Here is a 15,394-nt window from a genome sequence, read left to right as displayed (position 1 = left end):
AAAATGGCAAAAATTATTTAAAGTTTACTCTAAAAATTATCCATGTAGTCACTGCATAGCCATTGAGTTCCAATGTAAAGTGCTATCTACTCTTCATAATGTGAGCATTACATACAATTTCTGAGTGTCAATAATGCTGCTAGACAACACACTGTAATTCATTCTGGGCTTGGCAGAGCAAGAAGGGAGAGGTATATTTTGGAAGAGGTCTACAGCGTATGTACTATAAAAAGATGTGTTATAACTTTTTATGATCACGTTAGCAATCTGCTTTGAGCTGTATATATGCCTTTTCTACCTGGTTGTACATTGGAATTTATGACTGATCTGAAGCAAATTCATTAGCATCACTGGAGACGGGCAAATATTTGTAGGCTAAGGTAGGAAACGAGTGCTATATGGATCACTGGCATCTGAATCCCTGATTATTAGCAGTTTGATTTAGCCACGCCAATCAATAAAACATATTGATTCATCATCCCATCTAAGTGATGAATTAGAGGCCTTGTAGTTCTAAATAATCAGAGTTTTGCCTCTGGTTAAGTGTAGTTGAACTGGCCTAGTGACTTTAGCACAATAATGCAGCATTTTCCAGGAATGCTTTACATATATCCATTGACATATGAAAATGCACAATACTGGTATAAGAATATAACAAAAGTTTCTCACTCTTCTAAGTCTAATGATCTTTAGGAGTATAGAATAATTCTGAAAGCTTCTCTGGAACTGAAAGACCATGATGGACCAATAATTTTCAAAAACAAAGACCCACAACGGGGACTCCTTCTACTACTGTTTCAAAAGCAAAAGGCCTCTCTTCTGAAAGAAAAATCCCCTCAGCTTCATCCAGAGATACCACTGTGTGGCATTTTTCTGGTCAATGTTAACACTGCTTAATCAATATTCACACTTTACTTGCTACTTCTATATAAATGACATAAAACAAAACACAAATATGTGCATTTTTTTCTCTATGAATTTCCACATGACAATCTGTCACATTTAACACACTGTCCGCCATCTTTTAATAACTAAAAGAGCTCAAAATAATTCCAAATATATTCTTTTCCAAAATTCAAGATATTAAAATGAAAGAAAAGGAAATGTCCTTTATTAGTCATCACAAAAAAATGAGTGTTTCACATAGTGATTTAAAAGAAATTAAAACAAAGAGCTAAAAACTGCAAACAACCTTAATGTTGCAACACCAAAAAAGTTTTAAAATATAGCCTCAGTTGACTTTGAATATAGCAAATGAGTCAATGATCTATATGTAAAACTGCACGTTGTCTATTATAAATGAAATAAAATTACTCTCAAGACAAACTTCAGAACAAGTGGCACGTGAACAGCATGCAGTGGTTTCCCAACCAACCAGAGTTTGCTTTACCCGTCACTGGATTCCTATACTCTGTCCTTGTTCATTCATTTCACTAGCTGTTTAAGTGTCCTTTTCAAATAAGCTACTCCAGGATCCAAAATACCAGCACAGAAATACTGAAAAGAAAACCGCAGTAAGGCATCAAGATTTTGTCTAGAAAGTTGTTAATAACAAAACTGAATGGGAAGAAATTGGAGAGGGAGATAAACCATGCAAGACTCTGGACTCGGGGAAACAAACTGAGGGTTATAGAAGGTAGGAGGGTGGGGAGATGGGGTGACTGGGAGATGGGGGTGACCAGATGATGGGTATTAAGGAGGGCAAGTGTTGGGATGAGCATTGGGTGTTATAGGCAACTGATGAATTGTTGAACACTACAACAAAAACTTATGATGTACTACATGCTCCCTAACTGAACATAAAGAAAAAAAACAAAAAAAAAAACAAAGTCATCAATAACCCTCCCCGCCCCCACCACTCCCCAACCCCACAACTGCCCAACACTTTGACTTATCAAAAAAGCCAGTTGAAAGGGATGTATCATTTCCTAGCCTAGGGGGAATACCCAGTAACACTCGTGTTACCTGCTTTTTACTCAGGGTGTAGCAAATACCTGATAGAATCAGAAGCAGGATTTAAGAAGGGAATCAAAATATGTGCTCCACTTTTCTGATCTGTTCTTTTATTCACTACCACTGTCATGATCAGACATCAGACAGCCTGCTGTTCTTCTGTAGGGTTCCTCAGCAACACTGGCAGGTGGCATTTTGGGTTTGCAGTCTTCTTATGAGGCGATCACCATCCCTTCTACTCTGACAATGCTTGTGTCACTGTTCGACCTTGTTCAGAGAAGTCTGAGATTGCACTTGTCCCGAATTGGGAAAGGGATGTGTGCATGTGTTTGTTGGGGTGGGGATGGGGAAGGGAAGATGAAGAGAAAGATAGGGAAATGGGGCTCCGTTGGTTTGTTCCAACAGATTTCACGCTGGAAAATGCAGCCCGAGAGGCGAAGTAGGGTTTTGCTTGAAATCCCTACAAATGCTTCCAGTCAACTGCACAAAATTAAAATCAAAGAAGTATCACATCTACCCTTTACGTTTCAGATCACGAAGGAAAGCAATGAGGTTTCTTTTTTTTTTTTTCCTTTAAAATGAAGAATCACATTAGGATTCTTCATTAATGCACAATGTAATGTGGTGCACAGGTACCTAGAGGATAAGACTACAAACAAATGAAGGGCAAGAGATACAGAACATTCTTTCTCCCAGAACTGCACAATTCCACGGAAAACCTGTTGGTAACAAGTAATAAGAGTTCAGTGAATGACATCTGGACTGGGGAAAACTAAAAATTATACATAAAGGTTATGATGGTGGTTAGGGGCAATGCAAATGACAACCAACGTAATTGCAAAGACTGACGGTCCCCCGAAAGAGATGTAGGCACAGTAGCTGAATAGTAGGGGGAGAAAGCCAGCAACCCAGAAGCCAACACACCATATTTCTCCCCCAAGGATTTACATTTAAAAAAATAAAGTATATGTCTCCAGTGGTGAGGTAGTCATATATCAGCTAAATATGCTCTGAACTCATATGCAAATTACAGTGCAGTAGTGATTATGGTGTAATTTATGAGGAGGTTTGTGTCATGAAGAACTTGTGGAAAACAATTGGGTATGTTTTTTTGAGGGTGTGTATCTGACTGTCACCAGACACAGCTGGCCTAATGAGACTCCCTGAGGCTGACATCTCCTCTGAATCCCTCAAGGACACACATCTTCCATACTCCAGGTGGAGAGTGTTCACAGAGAAACCCACTTAACCATGGAACCCACTGCCCCAAGCTCCTTCTTCCTGAATACATGAATTGCAGCACTTGGTTGCTGACTATCATGAATATCACAAGCTAAGTCATTAAATGGTATGAGCAAACAGTCCACTTTGGGAATTAAATTGCTTACCTTTGAGCAATTCCAGTAACTCACATCTCAATTTACGTGCAGTTATTTTACTCAAGTGTTTTCAGGAATTAAAGGACAAGGAACAAATATGAGGGGCTCTCTCATCCTCATTCCCATATTCCTTCTGAGGGCTTCTGTAGAGTTACCTCCCACTGTTCTATACTAAAGAGATAGACTGTTGATAAGGATATCCAGACATAAGTAGAAGGCCTTAAAATAATATATTTGGCTGACACAAGTTAGGTTTTTCTTGCCTCCTCTTCAGTTTGACTAAGATTAAAACTATTATTAATCTCCACTTCCCAACATACAAGCACAGGTTATGTAGGGGACAGATAATTCAAGGATTTAAAACTAACCTTAGATTATCGGTACTTGGACCGTCAATGGTATACTATTCTCAGTATCCAAGAAAACCATGGAAAAGCCCCCAACAACTTAGTTTCTACTTATACTGCTGAGATACATACCTGAAAGCTGACTTATCCTACACGTCCTAAAATAAAGTAGATGTGTTTTGACTACTCCGTTTCAAATATCCTAAATATTCCTTCCTATGAAATACTTAACTGCTTTTTCTTCAAATTGAACTTCATTCTGATTTTTCATTGCAGTCTGACTAGCATCTTCCCAACGTGGAATTTTAAACAGTTGCTTTGGCTGTTTAAGAGAGATGTGAGTAAAGAAAAAAGTTGGAAAGCTCCATTATCTTAAAATATTTGAAAGCACTATAAATAGTCAGAGCTATAAAAACAATACTAATAGGACTATAATAATTTCTACTAAATTTTTAATTTCTGCATTTGGAAAATGATATCACACTGTGCTCTTAAAATGTTTTCCCCAAATAATTCCTTACCCAACTTAAATACACAGATTTTAGGGAAATCATTACTTGAAATTTAAAGCATTTGATTCTTCAGGATTATAGAGCTAAAATTTTTCAGGATTATAGAACTAAAGTATCCTCAAACTTCTTACTTTAAAATATCCTTAGAAGAACCTAATCATAAATTCCAAAGTCTATGATATGAAGGAATAAATAAGGTGAGAGCTTGCTAATGGATGCACCTGGGCAGTTTTAGCCAGTCATGAAAGCTTCTTTTAACACTCACAAACCTACTTGTGGATAATGCAGCACTGATATAATGTGCTTTTAGGAGTTCAGGAAGGTCTGATTAGTCAAAATTATGTTTCCTTCCATTTGCAAAATTATTAAAAATCCTACCAATAGAAATGAATTCTTTGCCTCCCCCCACTCTAGTTCATCTTTTCAAAGGCAAACAATCATGGGAGGGAAAACCATTGAACTAGTTCATTCTAAGGCAGGGGTCAGCAAAATAGGGCATGAAGCCATTCGAACTTGCCCCTTGTTTTTATAGGCTCATGAGCTAAAAATGGTTTTTACACTTTTATTTGGATAAAGAAAAATCAAAGTAAGAATAATATTTTATGACATGTGAAAATTACATGGAATTCAAATTTCAGTTTCCCTAAACAATTTTTATTGGAACACAGCCCACTCATTTCCTTACATATTGTCTATGGCTGCTTTCATTCTATAATGGCAGAGGTGAGTCATTGGGAGACAGCATATAGCCTGTAAAATTGAAAATATTTAGACTCTAGCCCTTTACAGAAAGCTTGGCAACCCTCTGTTCTAAAGTGTTGATGTCCTATAGGAATTACTTCCTGCCTCACAGAGGGAGGTCACCCTATAGCAAAACAACCCCTGTCAGATTGTGGAAGGAGAAGATAAGGTGAAACACACTGACCAGGGGCAAGGAAAGATGACAGGAACGGGAAAATTTTTACTTGACTTTTAAACTTTAAAATAACATCAAAAAGCTGTATATGCATAAATACATATGTCCTGAATATAAATCATTCCTCAGACCATAAAAGTTTCTTCTTTTTGTCCTTATTCCTTTTATCCATTATTTCTTTTTCTTTCCTTCCAATGTCTCTCCTCCCTCCCTCTCTTCCATTGACTTATTCATTTAATTCATTCATCCATTCATTCACATTTATTGAGGCAGACACTTTGCTGAGTGTTGTGTACACAGTTATCAACAAGGAAGATAAGGTCTCTCTGCTTTTATGGACTTTACATGCCAAAGGAGAAGACACATAAATAAGATACTCAAAAACTGTGATGGGGGTGCTGAGGGCAAAGATTTACTTTAAACAGGTTGGTCAGGTTAAGTTCCCACAAAGAGGTGACATTTGAGCTGAAACTCAAAGGATGAAAATAAGCCATCACTGGAAGAGCTAAGGGAAAAGCATTACAGAGAGAGGAAGTACCAAATGCAACGGTCCTGGGACCGGAAAAGGGTTTGCTTAATTTCAGGAGTAAAAGGGACAATGGTATGTGTGCTGTGGCTGTTAACAAAAACACCCTTTTAAAGTTCCAGTACCATAAACTCAACACTATTTATTAAAAGCTTATTATTTGCTGAAAATATGTTTTCATTTAATGCTCTCCCAAACTCTCAATAGGTGAATATCATTAACTTCATTCATTTTATAGTCTGAGAAATAGACTCAAAGATAGTAAATGTATTGAATTCCACATTGTGATTGAGCTTAGACTATAATCCAGGTCCATGTGATTTAAAGGAGTCTATTCTCTCAAAATCAAAATCTACGTTAAAAAAACACAAACCCTATGTATATATTTATATATTTATCTATATAGATGATACCTTTTTATTACCACTAGGGCTATATTTTGTGTGCGATGGAAGTTAGGGCTTACCCTGGAACACCAATCCAGAGCCTCTTTCTCAAAAGTACACATGCCAGAACAGCATTCCAGAACCTTATTTTTAACAGATGCCAGGTGACGGTGTAACAAAACACATACTGTATCACAATAAAATTTCATGTTCAAATAAAAACCATTATTTGTACCCATTCTTATAGTTATTTACCATATAATCAAAGGGATTATATTTTTGCCATATGCCTTTCTTAAGTAAGCTGTGACTGCTTCTGACTTCTGAGTCTCACGTTAGGCCAGCTGAAGCACACAGAGCCAATACCACCGGGAAAATCTCAAAGAAAAGGATAAAGAAAAGCAAAGATCTAAACTTAATTAGCTGTGATGCTATACAGCAAACTGGCACCTCTATTGTGCGGGTCTCCCAAGTCTTTCAGGTCTGGCTTTGCGAGTTAGATTCATTACTGAGCTCATAAATGTCCCCTCTCCCCCAACTCCTGTTTTACTGGTGACAAATTTATTAGTTCTTTTCTAACAGTGAAATGAGAACTAGGGATTTCAATTACACCCAGAATGTAGTAAAGGCATGGAATGTCTTGTAAGTAATATTTTTCTATTCCATTTTAAGAGCAAATATAGAAGTACTGTTAATAGACATTAAATGTTATTTATTAGCATGCTAATAAGCTTGCACACGTTTAAAAGTAAACATTAAACTTCTAACAAATTACATTTAGAAGACTAAGTGGAATGCAGATACTCTAGAAAGGGAATACACTTCAGAATCAATTTTTTAAAACCCATATCATCACTGATTATGATAAAAAGACAAAGATATGAGGAGATGCTTATTACTCATTCCTTCAGCTCATTTTAGGTTTATCACTTTTTGCACAATTTAAAATTTATGCAAACGTTTTCAATGTTGCCTTTAATTTTTGCCAGAATATTTTGAACCTGGTTTAAAACTGAAATTGAAGAAGCCCAAGGAGGGCTTTAATAACAAATTTCTTTGGTCTGTTTATTTAAAACATGACGAATAGCAAAAAGAAAAGGTGTAGAACGGAAAAAGGAAAATGAGCCCTTCTCCTTCCTAGAAGTGTTTGAGATTACTGGATTGTTCATAATCTTGCACCAGAAATTAAAATCTTCCCCACATGCCAACAGCCAAGTACACACAGGTACACACACTCTCTCTCTCTCATGCACACACACACACACACACCAGTTGCCATGTATATGAAAGCCTAAAGCCAAAGGGTTTGTAATAGTTTTAAAGTTAATAGAAAGGCAGTGAGGACTTTCACTAATATTAGTCCCCAGTATTGCCTGATTCATTTAGTGCACTTTCAACAAATCATTTAGCTTCTTATAGTCTTTTTCTTGGGAAGATAAGGGGTGAGTTAGTATTTTACCACACTAAATACTTAATATGTCTTTTAAAAAATCATTCTCCTAGGGGGGAAAAAAAGAAAGATGGAAGAAATTCAAAGGAAAGGCCAAGAACCCAAAGAAACAAACAAACAAAAAAAGTGTGGAAGTTCTTTTCTCCATAACCTCTGGAGGCATTTAAGTACAAGAGTACAGAAGACAGGGAGATTCTAGTCTACGTACTAGCCCATCCAGCTGCTGGCTGAACCAGCGACAAATGTTTGTGTCCCTCCCTTCAAAATTCACAGGTTGAAATCCTAATCCCCAAAGTGACATCAGGAGATGGGGCCTTTATCAGGTGACTGGTCATGAGGGTAGATCTGTCATGAATGGGATGGTGCCCTTAAAAAAGATTCAAGAATGTTCCATTTGCTCTTCTCCTGTTACGACCCAGGAAGTGGGCCAGATACTAAAGGCAGGTACTGAATCTGCCTTGATCTTAAGACTTCTTGACCTCCAGAACTAGGAGAAATACATGTTTCTCATTTAAGCTACTCAGTCAATGGTAGTTTTGTTACAGCAGCTCAAATGGAAGACACATGATTCTTTATCCAAAGTCTGAGGCCTATCCAGTGGTGTGACTGAGAAGAATAAGCAGATACACATAAAGGAGAGTGGTCTTGAAGTGATTATTTAAATTGCGACCCAAATGAAACTGCCCCAAATTGTGAGGTGACAGTTGACTCTCAAAACATGGCAAAAACTCCCAGACAAGCTCAACACTGCAAAACATCATAACATGCTTAGGTGGTTTTCATTTTTCCCGAGAAAACATAAGCTGTTCTTTCATCAGCGCCAGTGCTCATGGGACCCAGAATTCAGACTCTGACAAAGGCACTAAGGGTTATTTTCTGGAAGTGTTGCTTTTCATGGAGTCAGCTCCAAAGGGGTTGGTATATGGAGACACATGAAATAAATTCCCCCCGTTGTGGGAAAATTTACGAAATTTGTAACACACACTTGGCTCATTTAACTTTACCAAGTTTTTAGAAAACTTTGTCACAGAGTAAAAATTTGGGCACTTGAACTCAAAAATTACACTTTTTATATTTGCATTTTAAAAACGTTTCCAAAGGGCGTCTATTATTATTATTATTATTATTATTATTATTATTTTTGGAAGCTCTTGTAGACCCTTGACTCAAAGGGGACTCCTGAATCCTGAAGACTCATGCTTTGCATCTCTTTGGATAAACAGAACCAGACATACTTTCATATTTCTCTTATTTTCCAAAGAAAATGATCTAGTCACTCAACATCCATACATTCGGACATAGACTACTTACTTCACTTTCAGGGACTCTTACTTTCCAGTTTTATTGCCATAAATTTGGAACTAAAATTAAGTTACCAATTTTAGGTAAAATAGAGTGATAAAATTTAATGGCCATTAAAATTTCAAGTGGAATCGATTTTAGTGAGCTTGGTTCCCTGTTCTCCTGAAGCCTCTTGACATAGTAAATGGAAGTGTGCAAATCTAATTGGCTAAGACCCGTCTTGACCCTAATACAGACTGTTAACATTTTATCTCTGTGGAGACCTCATACCGAATTTAAGCTTGGTAAGCTTCTTTACTTTTTGAGAAAATAAGAGATTTTAATGCGCCACTAAGTCAGCTAGTCCTCAAAGTGCAGTGTTGCCCAATCCTCCATCCCCCAGACGCACCCATGTTTTGCTTGGTTTATGTCATTGTTTACAACAGTTTTTTTTTTTTAATCATATATCAGAAAAAGAAAGAGAGACAAAGTGATTTGCCTACATTCTTGCATCTTGGGAAGAATATGTACGTCCGTACGTTTGATTTCTAGAGCTATGGAAGTTGTATTTTAACTCTTATGGGTCACCGTAAGGAGGAGCAGGATACTGCATTTTACCTTCTAGTTTAATAAACAATCAACTGTAACTTCTCAATTTATTCAAATTGGGACTTCTAAAAATGTACTTTAGTACCTCCCAAGCAAATCAGAATTTCTTGGGCAATTTAGAATTGCTTAAATGAATCCTTCAGTTCTTCTAGAGAACCAGTGTGAGCACACAGCATCCGACTTCCCCCTTACTTTCCTTTCTAAACTAACTCAGAGATTCTTCACAGCCCCATCTCTGCATTTGTACCCATAATCTCTAAAATCCCCCAAACACTGGGTGGTTTGAAAATACAGGCTCTGGGCACTGTACATTCAGAAGAAGAAGAAATGACTGACAGCAAAATTACAGAAATTATCCAGTTGGTCTGTCATTAGCTCAGCTTACCACATGGTTGTAGAGCCGGAGGACTGGCCAACTACGGGGACTACTGAGATGCTGATGCATAATCCTGCAAGCCTCAACTAGGGCAATTTTTTTACCCACATCAGCTTTTTGTCTTTGGTGTTCTTCTTGCCCAGTTTATTTCCAACAATGGATCTGCCAAGTCTACACTGGAACTCTTTTTCATAGTATAATACCCCTATATTAATATTTATTAGATTTCCACAAGAACTAAGAAATTTCTGTTCTATTTTTCCCTCAAACACCATGCTGTCATAGTTTACTCCATAAGTAGCTGAAATGAAGTAATGGCTGAGGAAAAGATTATCTTCTCCTTCCGCTCATTTCAAATGCTTTTGCCTGAGCACTACTGAGGTGACAAAAACAAAATCAAACACCCATCCCTCCTCTCCCAAAACATTTCTAAAAAATAAATCAAGTCCTTCAAATGGAAGGTTCCAGGCTATTTTTAAAACTACCTGGGAGAGAAATTAAATATAATTATGGGTCATCTGAAAAACAGTATGTCAGTGATGCCACTTTAATATCCTTCAAGGGCATATGTAGCTTCTGGAATGTCTCAAAAAAAAATGTACATTACTTAAAAAAAAAAAACATAAACCCAATGTTTTTAATTAAATGAAAGATTTAGTTCATTTCTAATGAAAATACTGATACTAAAGAAAGTGTCCAGAAATACTGGTGACATTTACAAATCCTACAACTAAAACGTTTCCTTTTCCCTCTTAAATAATGAGATTAATGTTCAAATTCAATCATATAATCAATTTCATTATTGCCACAATGTAACTTTTTCTACTGTTTCATTATATTTAGTAGCTATCCAAAGACGTAACACTTCCATTAGCATAATCTAACTAAAATCTGAATTTAAAATTATGGTTGCCCATGGAAAGAGCAAGGAGGGGTGGGACAGAGGGAGAGGATGACTCTGGGAGGGCACAGGGACATTTACCACTTTGTCCCAGTATGCGGTGCCATGTCTGGTATGCAGGAGATACAAACACATAGTGTGTGGAATTAATATTTATGGAAGACCTGCCAGGCACCAAGGTTTGTTTATGCATTTCTTACCCCAATTAATCCTCTTAATAGTCCTATGAAGTATTATTACTGTCTCCAACTTATAGATACGGATGTTGCTTTAAGATGACCTGAATATGGGGGCTCCTGGGTGGCTCAGTGGGTTAAGCCTCTGTCTTCGGCTCAGGTCATGATCTCAGGGTCCTGGAATCGAGCCCCGAATCTGGCGCTCTGCTCAGCAGGGAGCCTGCTTCCCCCTTTCTCTCTGCCTGCCTTTCTGCCTACCTGTGATTTCTGTTTTTCAAATAAATAAAATCTTTAAAAAAATAAAAGACCTGAATATGACTTAGTAAAACAGGAAAGTGAATAGGAAAGTCATGTTCATAATCATCTATTTTTATCTTATTTGAAATAAAATGAAGTGAGATGACTCTAAGTCAGCAAAGGGGGGAGGGGCATAAGTGTTTTCCAGATCGTCTGCTTAGTGACTGTCCTAGGTAGTGATTTGCAGCTTTTTGTGACTAGGCATGATACTCTTGTGGTGTGATTTGCATTCTGGGGTTCACAAAGCAAGAAAATGATGGAAGGTGAACGAGGTAGGTTGGTACTTTAAAAAATGAAAACAAAAAGCAATAGCAGCACCTACCATTAACAGTCATCACAAGAAAGATGACAGTCACTGAATATTTTTCAACTAAACTGAGGAAAATGGATTACCTTTTGTGTCTATTTAAAATGTTTCAGCTGATCTCAGAGCGGCTTAATAGAGAAGGGATTTGTTTGTTTCAATGTACCTCAAACCCTTATGCAAACAGGACTCTGGTGTGGTACCACACATTTAGAGTCAAAGACAATACTCTGTTTTTAAGAACAGTGTACAATGTAACTGCAAATGAATGTCTTACACACACACACACACACACACACACACACACACACAGAGAGAGAGAGAAAATATTAACCTCCAGTGAATAATTTTGGTAATTACCAACTGTATTATAGAAATCACTGTCAAATTTGTTTGTCTCCACTGTTTGTGATTCCTCTTAAGATTGAAAATACTCTCCTCTCTGCTGCCTGCCTCCCTCACCATTATATCCTCTTCCCTTGCCACTGATTACTACAACTCGTGCCAAATTACTCACTTACTGACTACATTTTGGTTCAATACTACATTCAAAGAAGGAGGGGGAATAGAGCAGGATAGAGAAAAGGAGGGAGAGTGAAAGCGGGTGTGTGTGTGTGTACACAGGAATGCTAGAGCCTAGGAGCCCTCTCCTCCAAATGTTTTTAAACAGAAAATGACCTGTAGGACAGGATGGTTTTTGTTTTTTAATGGCAGACCTTCTGAAGACCAGAAACAGGTGCTGAATCAGAGTCTAGTAGGTAGTATTCATTTATTTGATCAACGAAAATTTACTGAGTCCCTAACTATGGGGAGGCACTGTGCTAAATAGCAGATATTTGGGAACATGAAAGACAAGAGTGACTGCATGGGTATGATAGGAAATTACCACTTACTGTATGGTAAATTTTAATTTTAAAACTTAAGCCCCTTCGCAAGGGGGATTCAAGGATTTATTTACTTAGTTTTATTATTTTTCCCTTGAAATACGCTTTGCTACACTTCATGATAGTATGCCCTCCTGAAGTTATTTTCTCTATGTCTTAGACTGCTTTGCAAGATTTTCATCCTTAGCTTAAAACTTAAATGAGAGTGTTCCCTATGGTTCTGGCCTGTTTTCTTCTCTTTATTTTACATACTTCCCCTGGGGCATCCTCACTGCTCCTATGACTTTTTTTTTCCCCCAAGGTAAGCTATACACCCAACATGGGGCTCAAACTCACGACCTCAAGATCAAGAGTTGCACTCTCTCTCTCCATCTGCCGAGCCAGCCAGGCATCGCACTCTTATGACTTTTAGTATCATCTATAAGATATGGAGACCAATCTGCTGACAACAAAATCTGCATGTCCAATTCACACACCTTCTGAGCTCTAGACTCATGTAGGAACCCCCTCCTGACACTGCCACCTGGATGTGTCAAGGTACCCAAACTGAAAATATTAAAAGTTGAACTAATCAGCTTCCTTTTCTCTCACTGACTAGCACAACCATCCATGAAGTGGCCCAATCAAGATATCCAGGAGTCATTCTTAGACCCTTCCATTTTACTTCCTAACAACCAATCTCAAGGTCCCATGGAATTTTAGATCTTAAAATACATTAAGAAACTATACACTCCTCTTCATGCTCTCTCTACCATCCAATCCAGGTCACTATCATCTCTTGTCAAAACTCCCACAAACATCTGCTTAAATGGTCTCTCTGGTTTAATCTTACCTGCCCCCAGTTATTTTGGACTTTATAGCCAGTTAGTTACCCATTAAAAAAAAAAAAAAATGAAGATTTGAGGCAGCTGAGTGGCTCAGTCAGTTAAGCTTCTGTGTCAGGCTCCCTGCTCAGTGGGGAGTCTGCCACTCCCTCTCCCTCTACCCCTCCCCACTGCTCTCTCTCCAATAAATAAATAAAACCTTTTTTTAAAAAATGAAGATTTGATCATATTGTTCTCTTGCTTCAAATTCTTAATTCTTCAAACTCTTGCTTCAAACTCTTAACTGGTTTCCCACATAGTAAGAGTAAGGGTCTTCCTGTCTCCTTCACCCTGCCTACAACTTATTTTTACTCCAAACTTGCCAGGGTTAATTCCTAGTTATCATTTCAATATCGGCTTCCTTTGGGAAATCTACTCGGTTTGCCACTCTACCCCATCTGACCCTACCCATCACCTTCAACCTCCTATGCTTCCACCAACTTATCTTATATCTCCACCAAATAAAGGCAGCTGTTCTTATTATATGTTCCCACAGTGACTTGCACATCCCCTCTAACATCTAATCCCCTCTAATAATATTTATTATTATATAACAGATACCTTCCCAGGGCAGGATGCTTGCCTTTGTATCCCTAGCACTCAGTACGGTTAGTGCCTTGCCCAGAAATGGTGCTCAACAAGTATTTGTTCAATGAGTATGTGAAACATCTTTTACTTGAAGAAAGCTGGAAAGGGTATAGAGATAAACACCCCCTATCCTCAAGGAGGATGACATTAAATACAGAATGTCTGTTATACATAATTATATGATGATAATGAGTAAATAAAACTGACTCCAATTTGGATACATGGGGATTTGTTAACATTGTAAATTGGAATTAAATATTTAGCTCTCCCTCTAAGGATAATCTAATCCACACTAAACACTTCTGGAAGACAGTTTTATGATTTTATATTAAGATGAGAAAATAGGCACAGCAAAGTTAATTGAGGTACTCAAAGTTGCCCAGAAGCAGAGCCATTATTAAAATTCAAAGTCATCAATTTCCAATCTTTTGCTATCATATTTTTAAAACTGTTTTTTGTCTTTCACTCCTTGAAGTTCTACTGTGTGATTGTAGGATTTCAACCTAAATACCGTTTTTTGTTTTTTTTTTAAAGATTTTATTTATTTGACAGAGGGAAAGAGAGAGAGCACAAGCAGGGGGAGCAGCAGGCAGAGGGAGAGGGAGAAGCAGTCCCCCCACTGAGCAGGGAGCCTGACGCGGGGCTTGATGCCAGGACCCCGAGATCATGCTCTGAGCTGAAGGCAAACGCCTAAAGATTGAGCCACCCAGGAGCCCCTCAAGTTAAATACTTTGATAGTCTTCTCAAAACTATCACCTGTGATATTTATAATATGAATACAGAAATTCAGGAATATAGGTCTTTTCAATGAATTTTCCTCTAGTGTTAAAATGAGAGGTTTTCTGTGCTGTGTCTCTGCACTCTTGTGTACTCTCAGAGGTGTCAGTTTCTTTGTTCTTAATAGACTATTAGGCACTAATTGTCACTACAAAGTGCCAGCATTGAACTTTCCTGCTGTTGGACATCATACCGGATACTCTACATCTATCAGTGCCCACAGTTAGTTGGCTGGTGCATTCTATTGCACTCGCTGGACATTTTGGTAGGAAATGCTGCCAGTTCTTAATAAATATTTGAGAAGCAAGAGAGGCTATTAAATTTAACAGGATTACTGGTTCCAACATTTGTATTGTGAGAGAAGTAAACTCAAAAAGGTTGGTGCTGTCATTTCAAAAGACCATATATGTACTATCTACTCAATAAATTTGTTTACATGTGTTATTCTGGCAAATATAATGCATAATCAAAGTGCTTCTGAAAGACTTTATTACCTTTTCAATATATACATTTGGTATACATGGAAGCTTTGCTTTTCCTGATTCTGATATTAATTTCTCAGACATAGACACAGTGACTATACACTTGAAATTTTTCCTAGCCCCAGAGAGGACCAACCAGGGCTGTTTCTTTTTAACCTGACTATAGCTCAAGCTATTAAATAAATCCAATCTGTACAGAACTGTGGCCAATACATGCCACTTTTATTAGGGATATAGAACTATCTTCTTCTTCATTTTTAGATCAATAATATAATTTTCTTTTAACAAATACACCATTAAATAGAAGAATCCCCAATTATAGAACATTTCTCTCATTCTTTGGGCTTCGCTTGACCTGTCCTTCATTTGCCAGAAGCAAAAACCTCT

At 37.6% G+C, this 15,394-nt stretch overlaps 1 protein-coding gene across 3 annotated transcripts in view; it reads right to left on the bottom strand.

The window, feature by feature from the left end:
- The window catches only part of LOC111148569 (centrosomal protein 128), a 395,466-nt gene that overhangs the window by 56,640 nt on the left and 323,432 nt on the right, over window positions 1–15,394 (bottom strand). The gene's annotated exons all lie outside the window — the stretch shown is intronic.

The sequence above is a fragment of the Enhydra lutris genome, unplaced genomic scaffold (assembly GCF_002288905.1).
Source record: "Enhydra lutris kenyoni isolate GAN:26980312 unplaced genomic scaffold, ASM228890v2 scaffoldscaffold20, whole genome shotgun sequence".
In the NCBI taxonomy this organism is placed as follows: Eukaryota; Metazoa; Chordata; class Mammalia; order Carnivora; family Mustelidae; genus Enhydra; species Enhydra lutris.
Note: the sequence above shows the minus strand (reverse complement) of the source record. Positions and strands in the feature narration are given on the sequence as shown.